General features: G+C 45.1%; 5 non-coding genes and 1 pseudogene across 5 annotated transcripts; all 6 read left to right on the forward strand.

Annotated features, from left to right (window-relative positions):
* The first annotated feature begins 23 nt into the window (after positions 1-23).
* On the forward strand, positions 24-214 carry LOC130307719 (U2 spliceosomal RNA). Its single transcript, XR_008856879.1, has one exon. It is a non-coding gene; the product is annotated as a U2 spliceosomal RNA (small nuclear RNA).
* Positions 215-2,311: 2,097 nt separating this feature from the next.
* Positions 2,312-2,502, forward strand: LOC130307720 (U2 spliceosomal RNA). Its single transcript, XR_008856880.1, has one exon. It is a non-coding gene; the product is annotated as a U2 spliceosomal RNA (small nuclear RNA).
* A 2,100-nt stretch (positions 2,503-4,602) lies between these two features.
* Positions 4,603-4,793, forward strand: LOC130307831 (U2 spliceosomal RNA). Its single transcript, XR_008856974.1, has one exon. It is a non-coding gene; the product is annotated as a U2 spliceosomal RNA (small nuclear RNA).
* A 2,082-nt stretch (positions 4,794-6,875) lies between these two features.
* Positions 6,876-7,005, forward strand: LOC130307818 (U2 spliceosomal RNA; annotated as a pseudogene).
* Positions 7,006-8,453: 1,448 nt separating this feature from the next.
* LOC130307809 (U2 spliceosomal RNA) lies at positions 8,454-8,638 on the forward strand. Its single transcript, XR_008856965.1, has one exon. It is a non-coding gene; the product is annotated as a U2 spliceosomal RNA (small nuclear RNA).
* A 2,088-nt stretch (positions 8,639-10,726) lies between these two features.
* On the forward strand, positions 10,727-10,917 carry LOC130307721 (U2 spliceosomal RNA). The gene has a single exon (XR_008856881.1). It is a non-coding gene; the product is annotated as a U2 spliceosomal RNA (small nuclear RNA).
* The last annotated feature ends 1,460 nt before the right edge of the window (positions 10,918-12,377 follow it).

The raw sequence follows: 12,377 nt of genomic DNA on the forward strand, positions 1-12,377 counted from the left end.
TTGGGGCCGCCCCTTTCACGGTTATCGCTTCTCGGCCTTTTGGCTAAGATCAAGTGTAGTATCTGTTCTTATCAGTTTAATATCTGATACGTCCCCTATCTGGGGACCATATATTAAATGGATTTTTGAGAACGGGGGCCGATTTCGAAGCTTGCTTCCGTCGCCCTATGCATTGACCCGATATGGCAGTATCTTCGGGTACAGTGCACCACCCCCTTACAGGGTTAAAAAGAAAGATTCCTACTTTCATTGCTACCTGCTTGCTGGCTAGCCAGCTAGCCAGCCCTGTGGGCCTTGCTGCTGCTGCAGCCAAAAAACAAAAGGTGGTGCTGCTGCTGCTTCTGCTGCTTCTGCTTCTGCTTGTGTCTGGCCGCTGTTGGAGCGTCCAGGCACAGGACTTCTGCTGCTGCTGACTAAATGGCCTCCTTAATTGGATCATTTGAGTAGCCAGCACACCTGTGCAGGTAGGGCATGACATGATAGGCAGCTGCCTTGATAGCGGGTGGGTGCTGAATGTTCCTAATTGACAAAATAAGATTAATGCTTATGAAGAAATATAAAATCTCATCCCTTCCCCAATATCGCGCCACACCCCTACCCCTTAATTCCCTGGTTGAACTTGATGGACATATGTCTTTTTTCGACCGTACTAACTATGTAACTATGTAACATAACATGGGGGGGGGGGGGGGTCTCCTGGCTGTTCACACAGGTGTGTCATTGCTGTACATTGACCATGCATTGCTTCTGTTGGTATTGCAAAGGCAAAGACAAATGCTTCCAGCCATCCATTGCACTAATGGATTGGTCATCAGCTGGTTGTCTATGTCCCGCATCAATATAGACCAAAGTACAGAGGGTTAGGCTATGCTATTGTGCACCTACCTGATGCATCAGAAGGTGCGAGGCCCTTGCTAAATTCTGTGCACAGACTTTGAGATCTATACTTTAGACTGTATCTAAACCTGCTCCAACATGGACTGACATTCTGGCCTACTTTCAGCCGATGCGACTTGTCTGTCGCTGAACAGTCGCTTTTTATGTATTCAGCACCTATGTATAATGTTGTAAAAATGCTCTAGAAGCTAAAGTCGCAGAAATGTCACACATATTTGGCCTGCAACTTTCTGTGCGACAAATTCAGACAGGAAAAATCAGTATAAATCCTTAGAAAATTATCCCCCAGTGTCTCCATCTGCTGGCGGTATTGAATAAGCATTGCTGCACTGATGGGGTATGCATTAGACGAAAAAAAAGAAGAAAAAGAAGAATAATACGCCCAGAAAAGAGGCGAAAAGGAGAAAAACGTAAAAAAACGTGAAAAAAAAGTAAGAGGAAGAGAAGGGAAAAAAAGGTGGAAATGGGTTTAAAAGTGATTTCGGCGGAGAAATATATATATATATATATATATATATATATATATATATATATATATATACACGCACACACACACATATATATAAACGTATTCTCCGTTGAGATATTGCAGCCGCTGCTGTGTCCAGGCCCAGGAGCCTTAGCACTGTGCTGTGATGTCACTCAATACCACTGACATCACTAGGTGTAAACAACATCTCTCCTTTGCTGTGTATGTGACTATGGAGCTGTTTGGTGATGTCGTCTATTATGGCCTTCATAGAAGCAACAGGAGATTGTTGCATCCATCTAGAACCCTCAGAACTACAGTGCTATGATGTCACTCACTTCCACAGGCCTTGCAGAGTGTAAACAACAACAACCCAGCTTTGTTGTGTATGTAACCATAGGGATTTGTGATGTCACCTAGAACCTTCACAGCAGCGACAGCTTTATGAGGAGCATCAGCACTGCTCTGCCTGAGCAGAACCATCACCGCCATAGGTTGTCAAATAACCCGGGTTTAAACCACACAGGTAAGTCCAATGGGGTGCAGGCATGTCCTCTATGCTTACAGCTTCCCGTGGGTGTTGGTTTGATACCGTTTGGGGACAGCCAAGGAGGCATCTTCAGGCAACAAAGGTAGGTGTGTGCTTGTGTGTGTGTTTCCTATGCAGATCCTAAGCCCAGTGTCACATGCAAGTAGGAGGAGTAAGAAGGGTTCCTGGCAAATCCGGGTTATGGATTGCATTTAAAAAGGCCCCATGGGAGTGCAATGGGCCCCTGTCTTGCTGCTTAGCAATAATGGTATGGGTTTAGGTTCTGCTGTGTGTACTGGTGGTTGACTGCCCCCCAGCCCAGAGTGTGCATGGAAAATTGTCTGGCAGCCTCCCTGACAGCAAGCAGTGATAGTGCCCATGAAGGGCACCTTGTTGGGCCCGCCCCTTTCACGGTTATCGCTTCTCGGCCTTTTGGCTAAGATCAAGTGTAGTATCTGTTCTTATCAGTTTAATATCTGATACGTCCCCTATCTGGGGACCATATATTAAATGGATTTTTGAGAACGGGGGCCGATTTCGAAGCTTGCTTCCGTCGCCCTATGCATTGACCCGATATGGCAGTATCTTCGGGTACAGTGCACCACCCCCTTACAGGGTTAAAAAGAAAGATTCCTACTTTCATTGCTACCTGCTTGCTGGCTAGCCAGCTAGCCAGCCCTGTGGGCCTTGCTGCTGCTGCAGCCAAAAAACAAAAGGTGGTGCTGCTGCTGCTTCTGCTGCTTCTGCTTCTGCTTGTGTCTGGCCGCTGTTGGAGCGTCCAGGCACAGGACTTCTGCTGCTGCTGACTAAATGGCCTCCTTAATTGGATCATTTGAGTAGCCAGCACACCTGTGCAGGTAGGGCATGACATGATAGGCAGCTGCCTTGATAGCGGGTGGGTGCTGAATGTTCCTAATTGACAAAATAAGATTAATGCTTATGAAGAAATATAAAATCTCATCCCTTCCCCAATATCGCGCCACACCCCTACCCCTTAATTCCCTGGTTGAACTTGATGGACATATGTCTTTTTTCGACCGTACTAACTATGTAACTATGTAACATAACATGGGGGGGGGGGGGGGGGGGGTCTCCTGGCTGTTCACACAGGTGTGTCATTGCTGTACATTGACCATGCATTGCTTCTGTGGTATTGCAAAGGCAAAGACAAATGCTTCCAGCCATCCATTGCACTAATGGATTGGTCATCAGCTGGCTGTCTATGTCCCGCATCAATATAGACCAAAGTACAGAGGGTTAGGCTATGCTATTGTGCACCTACCTGATGCATCAGAAGGTGCGAGGCCCTTGCTAAATTCTGTGCACAGACTTTGAGATCTATACTTTAGACTGTATCTAAACCTGCTCCAACATGGACTGACATTCTGGCCTACTTTCAGCCGATGTGACTTGTCTGTCGCTGAACAGTTGCTTTTTATGTATTCAGCACCTATGTATAATGTTGTAAAAATGCTCTAGAAGCTAAAGTCGCAGAAATGTCACATATATTTGGCCTGCAACTTTCTGTGCGACAAATTCAGACAGGAAAAATCAGTATAAATCCTTAGAAAATTATCCCCCAGTGTCTCCATCTGCTGGCGGTATTGAATAAGCATTGCTGCACTGATGGGGTATGCATTAGACGAAAAAAAAGAAGAAAAAGAAGAATAATACGCCCAGAAAAGAGGCGAAAAGGAGAAAAACGTAAAAAAAACGTGAAAAAAAAGTAAGAGGAAGAGAAGGGAAAAAAAGGTGGAAATGGGTTTAAAAGTGATTTCGGCGGAGAAATATATATATATATATATATATATATATATATATATATATATATATACGCGCACACACACACATATATATAAACGTATTCTCCGTTGAGATATTGCAGCCGCTGCTGTGTCCAGGCCCAGGAGCCTTAGCACTGTGCTGTGATGTCACTCAATACCACTGACATCACTAGGTGTAAACAACATCTCTCCTTTGCTGTGTATGTGACTATGGAGCTGTTTGGTGATGTCGTCTATTATGGCCTTCATAGAAGCAACAGGAGATTGTTGCATCCATCTAGAACCCTCAGAACTACAGTGCTATGATGTCACTCACTTCCACAGGCCTTGCAGAGTGTAAACAACAACAACCCAGCTTTGTTGTGTATGTAACCATAGGGATTTGTGATGTCACCTAGAACCTTCACAGCAGCGACAGCTTTATGAGGAGCATCAGCACTGCTCTGCCTGAGCAGAACCATCACCGCCATAGGTTGTCAAATAACCCGGGTTTAACCCACACAGGTAAGTCCAATGGGGTGCAGGCATGTCCTCTATGCTTACAGCTTCCCGTGGGTGTTGGTTTGATACCGTTTGGGGACAGCCAAGGAGGCATCTGCAGGCAACAAAGGTAGGTGTGTGCTTGTGTGTGTGTTTCCTATGCAGATCCTAAGCCCAGTGTCACATGCAAGTAGGAGGAGTAAGAAGGGTTCCTGGCAAATCCGGGTTATGGATTGCATTTAAAAAGGCCCCGTGGGAGTGCAATGGGCCCCTGTCTTGCTGCTTAGCAATAATGGTATGGGTTTAGGTTCTGCTGTGTGTACTGGTGGTTGACTGCCCCCCAGCCCAGAGTGTGCATGGAAAATTGTCTGGCAGCCTCCCTGACAGCAAGCAGTGATAGTGCCCATGAAGGGCACCTTGTTGGGCCCGCCCCTTTCACGGTTATCGCTTCTCGGCCTTTTGGCTAAGATCAAGTGTAGTATCTGTTCTTATCAGTTTAATATCTGATACGTCCCCTATCTGGGGACCATATATTAAATGGATTTTTGAGAACGGGGGCCGATTTCGAAGCTTGCTTCTGTCGCCCTATGCATTGACCCGATATGGCAGTATCTTCGGGTACAGTGCACCACCCCCTTACAGGGTTAAAAAGAAAGATTCCTACTTTCATTGCTACCTGCTTGCTGGTTAGCCAGCTATCCAGCCCTGTGGGCCTTGCTGCTGCTGCAGCCAAAAAACAAAAGGTGGTGCTTCTGCTGCTTCTGCTTCTGCTTGTGTCTGGCCACTGTTGGAGCGTCCAGGCACAGGACTTCTGCTGCTGCTGACTAAATGGCCTCCTTAATTGGATCATTTGAGTAGCCAGCACACCTGTGCAGGTAGGGAATGACATGATAGGCAGCTGCCTTGATAGCGGGTGGGTGCTGAATGTTCCTAATTGACAAAATAAGATTAATGCTTATGAAGAAATATAAAATATCATCCCTTCCCCAATATCGCGCCACACCCCTACCCCTTAATTCCCTGGTTGAACTTGATGGACATATGTCTTTTTTCGACCGTACTAACTATGTAACTATGTAACATAACATGGGGGGGGGGGGGGGGTCTCCTGGCTGTTCACACAGGTGTGTCATTGCTGTACATTGACCATGCATTGCTTCTGTGGTATTGCAAAGGCAAAGACAAATGCTTCCAGCCATCCATTGCACTAATGGATTGGTCATCAGCTGGCTGTCTATGTCCCGCATCAATATAGACCAAAGTACAGAGGGTTAGGCTATGCTATTGTGCACCTACCTGATGCATCAGAAGGTGCGAGGCCCTTGCTAAATTCTGTGCACAGACTTTGAGATCTATACTTTAGACTGTATCTAAACCTGCTCCAACATGGACTGACATTCTGGCCTACTTTCAGCCGATGCGACTTGTCTGTCGCTGAACAGTCGCTTTTTATGTATTCAGCACCTATGTATAATGTTGTAAAAATGCTCTAGAAGCTAAAGTCGCAGAAATGTCACACATATTTGGCCTGCAACTTTCTGTGCGACAAATTCAGACAGGAAAAATCAGTATAAATCCTTAGAAAATTATCCCCCAGTGTCTCCATCTGCTGGCGGTATTGAATAAGCATTGCTGCACTGATGGGGTATGCATTAGACGAAAAAAAAGAAGAAAAAGAAGAATAATACGCCCAGAAAAGAGGCGAAAAGGAGAAAAACGTAAAAAAACGTGAAAAAAAAGTAAGAGGAAGAGAAGGGAAAAAAAGGTGGAAATGGGTTTAAAAGTGATTTCGGCGGAGAAATATATATATATATATATATATATATATATATATATATATATACGCGCACACACACACATATATATAAACGTATTCTCCGTTGAGATATTGCAGCCGCTGCTGTGTCCAGGCCCAGGAGCCTTAGCACTGTGCTGTGATGTCACTCAATACCACTGACATCACTAGGTGTAAACAACATCTCTCCTTTGCTGTGTATGTGACTATGGAGCTGTTTGGTGATGTCGTCTATTATGGCCTTCATAGAAGCAACAGGAGATTGTTGCATCCATCTAGAACCCTCAGAACTACAGTGCTATGATGTCACTCACTTCCACAGGCCTTGCAGAGTGTAAACAACAACAACCCAGCTTTGTTGTGTATGTAACCATAGGGATTTGTGATGTCACCTAGAACCTTCACAGCAGCGACAGCTTTATGAGGAGCATCAGCACTGCTCTGCCTGAGCAGAACCATCACCGCCATAGGTTGTCAAATAACCCGGGTTTAACCCACACAGGTAAGTCCAATGGGGTGCAGGCATGTCCTCTATGCTTACAGCTTCCCGTGGGTGTTGGTTTGATACCGTTTGGGGACAGCCAAGGAGGCATCTGCAGGCAACAAAGGTAGGTGTGTGCTTGTGTGTGTGTTTCCTATGCAGATCCTAAGCCCAGTGTCACATGCAAGTAGGAGGAGTAAGAAGGGTTCCTGGCAAATCCGGGTTATGGATTGCATTTAAAAAGGCCCCGTGGGAGTGCAATGGGCCCCTGTCTTGCTGCTTAGCAATAATGGTATGGGTTTAGGTTCTGCTGTGTGTACTGGTGGTTGACTGCCCCCCAGCCCAGAGTGTGCATGGAAAATTGTCTGGCAGCCTCCCTGACAGCAAGCAGTGATAGTGCCCATGAAGGGCACCTTGTTGGGCCCGCCCCTTTCACGGTTATCGCTTCTCGGCCTTTTGGCTAAGATCAAGTGTAGTATCTGTTTGCTTGATCTGGCTGGAAGGTGCCCGGGGTACCCGCTCCTTTTCCCTGCGGGATCTTCCCATCTATATGGTGGGACTAAACCCCCTTGCTGACATCAGGGTTGCGGCTTAGTCCCCGGGCAACGAGGAGCGATCACTACCTACCTGCCTGCAGTAGGGGAGGTGTTTTTTCTGCGATGGAGGAGGCTGGCAAGAAAGAAGAGCCTGCTGGAGGTGTACCTAGCTACGCCAGACTACGAAATGGAGTCCGAATTACTCTTTTGGATGCTGGAAAGAAGGAGAGAGGTTTATTCTTCGTGGTGGAGGAGATTTTGTTCCAGCTTTTTGAGCTGAGGAAGGACCAGATATTATCGATGCTGGAATTTCCAAGAAGTGGAGTCTATGATGTGGTTCTGGTTTCGGAGGAGGACTATGGTGTGTTCTGCAATAAAGCATTGCTGTGGAAGTCGCACCCTAAGTTGGGAGGGGTAGAGATTACTCCCCATTTCCCGACTCGGGAAAGACTTATAACTGTGAGGATGTACAGTCCGTATATCACAGAAGAAGAGATTGTTCTGTTCCTTTCTAGATTCTGTGAGGAGGTGAAGCCAAAAGGCAAGATCTATAATCAATATGGACTTTGGACGACAAAGTGGAAATTTCAAGTGAAGTTTCAGAAAACACCTGATGGAAAGCTAATTTATCCCCCAGGGCGTTTTAAGATTGGCCCAGTAAATGGTGACCTGTTCTTTTCAGGCATGGACGACTTTTGTCGAAAGTGTAAAAGGTATGGCCATAGGAAAGATTTTTGTGATATTGTTTGGTGCTATAAATGCCAAGAAGAAGGCCATGAGCCAGAAGCATGTAAGGTGAAGAAAAAGTGTCATCTATGTGGTGATGAGGGACACCTGGCAGTAATGTGTCCTAAGAAGAAGAAGAAGAAAAAGGAGGTTATGAAACGAAGTAGGGAGGAGGAAACTGATGTGAGGGAAGAACCTGAAGAGGAGGAAACTCCAACCAGGAAAGTGATGGAGGAGAAGAAAAGGAAAGAAAATGAAGAAGAATATGTACCGGTAGAGTATGGAGGCTCTCTTGATGTTGTCTTCAAGAGTGTGTCAAAAAAAAGAGAAAAAAGCCTTTGACGAGGATTTGGGAAATCTGAAAGAAAGATTGGGAATCAAAGTCAATGAAGCAAGGGATAAAGTCTATTGTTCCTTTCACGCAGATATAGATAGATTTGTGGAAACATACAAGGTTCCAGCGTGGCTGGCGATTCCAGCCAAAAGTGAGATGCTGAGTGGATCTATAACTTGTGGTTTCTTAGACTTCTTGATGGTCTTTGCATGGAGAAGAGGAATGACATTTGGGTAATTTTTCTTTAAGAAATTATAGAATTATAGTATGGTTAGTTTTGGTTTGATAATTTTTTTATGTTTTAAATATGGTTTCTTTTATTGTTTAAAAAAAAAAAAAAAAAAGAGATAAAGAAATAAAGAAAAACGGGTTTTCCTGATGATGAACAAAAAATCAAGCTCAAATAAGATCTTAGAGCTCTGATGGAGTTCTGAGGGTTAACTAAAAAAAAAAATCTGTTCTTATCAGTTTAATATCTGATACGTCCCCTATCTGGGGACCATATATTAAATGGATTTTTGAGAACGGGGGCCGATTTCGAAGCTTGCTTCCGTCGCCCTATGCATTGACCCGATATGGCAGTATCTTCGGGTACAGTGCACCACCCCCTTACAGGGTTAAAAAGAAAGATTCCTACTTTCATTGCTACCTGCTTGCTGGCTAGCCAGCTAGCCAGCCCTGTGGGCCTTGCTGCTGCTGCAGCCAAAAAACAAAAGGTGGTGATGCTGCTGCTTCTGCTGCTTCTGCTTCTGCTTGTGTCTGGCCGCTGTTGGAGCGTCCAGGCACAGGACTTCTGCTGCTGCTGACTAAATGGCCTCCTTAATTGGATCATTTGAGTAGCCAGCACACCTGTGCAGGTAGGGCATGACATGATAGGCAGCTGCCTTGATAGCGGGTGGGTGCTGAATGTTCCTAATTGACAAAATAAGATTAATGCTTATGAAGAAATATAAAATCTCATCCCTTCCCCAATATCGCGCCACACCCCTACCCCTTAATTCCCTGGTTGAACTTGATGGACATATGTCTTTTTTCGACCGTACTAACTATGTAACTATGTAACATAACATGGGGGGGGGGGGGTCTCCTGGCTGTTCACACAGGTGTGTCATTGCTGTACATTGACCATGCATTGCTTCTGTGGTATTGCAAGGGCAAAGACAAATGCTTCCAGCCATCCATTGCACTAATGGATTGGTCATCAGCTGGTTGTCTATGTCCCGCATCAATATAGACCAAAGTACAGAGGGTTAGGCTATGCTATTGTGCACCTACCTGATGCATCAGAAGGTGCGAGGCCCTTGCTAAATTCTGTGCACAGACTTTGAGATCTATACTTTAGACTGTATCTAAACCTGCTCCAACATGGACTGACATTCTGGCCTACTTTCAGCCGATGCGACTTGTCTGTCGCTGAACAGTCGCTTTTTATGTATTCAGCACCTATGTATAATGTTGTAAAAATGCTCTAGAAGCTAAAGTCGCAGAAATGTCACACATATTTGGCCTGCAACTTTCTGTGCGACAAATTCAGACAGGAAAAATCAGTATAAATCCTTAGAAAATTATCCCCCAGTGTCTCCATCTGCTGGCGGTATTGAATAAGCATTGCTGCACTGATGGGGTATGCATTAGACGAAAAAAAAGAAGAAAAAGAAGAATAATACGCCCAGAAAAGAGGCGAAAAGTAGAAAAACGTAAAAAAACGTGAAAAAAAAGTAAGAGGAAGAGAAGGGAAAAAAAGGTGGAAATGGGTTTAAAAGTGATTTCGGCGGAGAAATATATATATATATATATATATATATATATATATATATATATACGCGCACACACACACATATATATAAACGTATTCTCCGTTGAGATATTGCAGCCGCTGCTGTGTCCAGGCCCAGGAGCCTTAGCACTGTGCTGTGATGTCACTCAATACCACTGACATCACTAGGTGTAAACAACATCTCTCCTTTGCTGTGTATGTGACTATGGAGCTGTTTGGTGATGTCGTCTATTATGGCCTTCATAGAAGCAACAGGAGATTGTTGCATCCATCTAGAACCCTCAGAACTACAGTGCTATGATGTCACTCACTTCCACAGGCCTTGCAGAGTGTAAACAACAACAACCCAGCTTTGTTGTGTATGTAACCATAGGGATTTGTGATGTCACCTAGAACCTTCACAGCAGCGACAGCTTTATGAGGAGCATCAGCACTGCTCTGCCTGAGCAGAACCATCACCGCCATAGGTTGTCAAATAACCCGGGTTTAACCCACACAGGTAAGTCCAATGGGGTGCAGGCATGTCCTCTATGCTTACAGCTTCCCGTGGGTGTTGGTTTGATACCGTTTGGGGACAGCCAAGGAGGCATCTGCAGGCAACAAAGGTAGGTGTGTGCTTGTGTGTGTGTTTCCTATGCAGATCCTAAGCCCAGTGTCACATGCAAGTAGGAGGAGTAAGAAGGGTTCCTGGCAAATCCGGGTTATGGATTGCATTTAAAAAGGCCCCGTGGGAGTGCAATGGGCCCCTGTCTTGCTGCTTAGCAATAATGGTATGGGTTTAGGTTCTGCTGTGTGTACTGGTGGTTGACTGCCCCCCAGCCCAGAGTGTGCATGGAAAATTGTCTGGCAGCCTCCCTGACAGCAAGCAGTGATAGTGCCCATGAAGGGCACCTTGTTGGGCCCGCCCCTTTCACGGTTATCGCTTCTCGGCCTTTTGGCTAAGATCAAGTGTAGTATCTGTTCTTATCAGTTTAATATCTGATACGTCCCCTATCTGGGGACCATATATTAAATGGATTTTTGAGAACGGGGGCCGATTTCGAAGCTTGCTTCCGTCGCCCTATGCATTGACCCGATATGGCAGTATCTTCGGGTACAGTGCACCACCCCCTTACAGGGTTAAAAAGAAAGATTCCTACTTTCATTGCTACCTGCTTGCTGGCTAGCCAGCTAGCCAGCCCTGTGGGCCTTGCTGCTGCTGCAGCCAAAAAACAAAAGGTGGTGCTGCTGCTGCTTCTGCTGCTTCTGCTTCTGCTTGTGTCTGGCCGCTGTTGGAGCGTCCAGGCACAGGACTTCTGCTGCTGCTGACTAAATGGCCTCCTTAATTGGATCATTTGAGTAGCCAGCACACCTGTGCAGGTAGGGCATGACATGATAGGCAGCTGCCTTGATAGCGGGTGGGTGCTGAATGTTCCTAATTGACAAAATAAGATTAATGCTTATGAAGAAATATAAAATCTCATCCCTTCCCCAATATCGCGCCACACCCCTACCCCTTAATTCCCTGGTTGAACTTGATGGACATATGTCTTTTTTCGACCGTACTAACTATGTAACTATGTAACATAACATGGGGGGGGGGGGGTCTCCTGGCTGTTCACACAGGTGTGTCATTGCTGTACATTGACCATGCATTGCTTCTGTGGTATTGCAAAGGCAAAGACAAATGCTTCCAGCCATCCATTGCACTAATGGATTGGTCATCAGCTGGTTGTCTATGTCCCGCATCAATATAGACCAAAGTACAGAGGGTTAGGCTATGCTATTGTGCTCCTACCTGATGCATCAGAAGGTGCGAGGCCCTTGCTAAATTCTGTGCACAGACTTTGAGATCTATACTTTAGACTGTATCTAAACCTGCTCCAACATGGACTGACATTCTGGCCTACTTTCAGCCGATGCGACTTGTCTGTCGCTGAACAGTCGCTTTTTATGTATTCAGCACCTATGTATAATGTTGTAAAAATGCTCTAGAAGCTAAAGTCGCAGAAATGTCACACATATTTGGCCTGCAACTTTCTGTGCGACAAATTCAGACAGGAAAAATCAGTATAAATCCTTAGAAAATTATCCCCCAGTGTCTCCATCTGCTGGCGGTATTGAATAAGCATTGCTGCACTGATGGGGTATGCATTAGACGAAAAAAAAGAAGAAAAAGAAGAATAATACGCCCAGAAAAGAGGCGAAAAGGAGAAAAACGTAAAAAAACGTGAAAAAAAAGTAAGAGGAAGAGAAGGGAAAAAAAGGTGGAAATGGGTTTAAAAGTGATTTCGGCGGAGAAATATATATATATATATATATATATATATATATATATATATATATATATACGCGCACACACACACATATATATAAACGTATTCTCCGTTGAGATATTGCAGCCGCTGCTGTGTCCAGGCCCAGGAGCCTTAGCACTGTGCTGTGATGTCACTCAATACCACTGACATCACTAGGTGTAAACAACATCTCTCCTTTGCTGTGTATGTGACTATGGAGCTGTTTGGTGATGTCGTCTATTATGGCCTTCATAGAAGCAACAGGAGATTGTTGCATCCATCTAGAACCCTCA

The sequence above is a fragment of the Hyla sarda genome, unplaced genomic scaffold (assembly GCF_029499605.1).
Source record: "Hyla sarda isolate aHylSar1 unplaced genomic scaffold, aHylSar1.hap1 scaffold_144, whole genome shotgun sequence".
Classification (NCBI taxonomy): domain Eukaryota; kingdom Metazoa; phylum Chordata; class Amphibia; order Anura; family Hylidae; genus Hyla; species Hyla sarda.